General features: G+C 35.6%; 1 non-coding gene across 1 annotated transcript; it reads right to left on the bottom strand.

The window, feature by feature from the left end:
- Window positions 1–933: 933 nt before the first annotated feature.
- Window positions 934–1,040, bottom strand: LOC121209129 (small nucleolar RNA R71). Its single transcript, XR_005904246.1, has one exon. It is a non-coding gene; the product is annotated as a small nucleolar RNA R71 (small nucleolar RNA).
- Between the last annotated feature and the right edge of the window lie 581 nt (window positions 1,041–1,621).

Below are 1,621 nucleotides of genomic sequence, written 5' to 3'. Positions count from 1 at the left end.
CTTTCCTAAGTATTGTCTGTCTCATTGGTTATTATTCGATTATTTCCTTGATTTTGCGTTATTAGATAAATTAGTTTAGTAATTTTAGATTAAAACACATCACCCCAATTTGTCAGCTAGATAATAAGAAGACGTTAATTACTAGTAGTTATAGTCCCTGTGGATACGATATTCCCTACTCACCATATCTATACTATTGTTCGATAGGTGCGCTTGCCTTTGTCGTATTTATAGTTAGTTTAGTGACTATCAAGTTTTTGGTGCCGTCACCGGGGACTAAAATATTAGGAACACTTTATTTTTATTAATTTAGCCATTTTTATTTCTATTATAATTATAATTTTTAGTTTCATTTTTCTTTTCTAATTTTTCTTTTATTTGCTTCTGGCAGGTTCCTTTAGTTTATGACAAGAAGAAATCCGTCAGGACCATTGATTTTTGATAGTGAAATTGAAAGTACAGCTCGCAAAAACTAGAGAAGTTAGGCAAATTTGACAGAATATAGTAAACGAATAAGAAGACATTATTATTACTAAGGAGATGGGTGATAATTAGAATAATCAACTACCTTCTACAGTTGTTGCAATTCCAGATCCTGTTCCTCGTACTATGTACGATTATGCCAAGCCCACTCTAGCAGGGGCTGAATCGAGTATTGTGTGACCCACCATTGCTGCAAATAATTTTGAATTGAAGCCGAACACTATTTAGATGATACAATAGTTTGTTCAGTTCGATGGTTTGCAAGATGAAGATCCAAATACTCATTTGGCCAATTTCCTAGAAATCTATGATACTTTCAAGATCAATAGCGTCACTGATGACGCCATTTGTTTACGGTGGTTGAACTCTTTACCATGACGTTACATCACCACATGGGTTCAAATGACCAAAAAGTTTTTGCTAAAGTACTTCCTACCGGCTAAGAAAGCCAAATTGAGGAACGATATCTCTTCCTTTGTGTAGATCGATTTAGAGACTTTATATGATGTATGGGAGAGGTATAAGGATATATAGAGAAGGTGCCCTCACTATGGTTTACCTCTATGGCTACAAGTTCAAACCTTCTACTATGGTTTGAACCATTCAACGACGTAGTTAATCAATGCAGTAGCCGGTGGAACTTTGAATAATAAACACCCGAAGCAACTTATGAATTTATAGAAAAGGTGGCACTGAATAATTATCAGTGACAAGTCATAAGGATAAAACTGATGAAAGCAGCCAGTGTTTTCAACTTGGATGCAGTCACCATGTTATCAAATCAGGAAGAACAGTTAAATAAGAAAATTGATGGTTTATATGTTTCTATGCAGGTACATCCGGTGATGCAATGCGATATGAATGGAGGACGAATGTCTAACCCAAAATGTTTACCTGTCACACCTAACACAGAGAATGAACAAATAAATTATATGGCTAATAATTCTAAGCCTCAAAATAACCCTTATAGTAACCAATATAATGCAGGTTAGAGGAACCATCCCAATTTCTCTTGGGGTGGTCAAGGAAACCAGAGAGCAGAATCTCCTCCGGGCTTCGAACAACAACCTTACCAGCAAAAGAAAAAGTTGAATCTCGAGGAGATGTTGACAAAGTTTATATCGTTGTTAGAAACCTA

The sequence above is a fragment of the Gossypium hirsutum genome, chromosome A10, assembly GCF_007990345.1.
Source record: "Gossypium hirsutum isolate 1008001.06 chromosome A10, Gossypium_hirsutum_v2.1, whole genome shotgun sequence".
Lineage (NCBI taxonomy): Eukaryota > Viridiplantae > Streptophyta > Magnoliopsida > Malvales > Malvaceae > Gossypium > Gossypium hirsutum.
The sequence above is the reverse complement of the archived record's forward strand: the minus strand, read 5'-3'. Positions and strand labels throughout refer to the sequence as shown.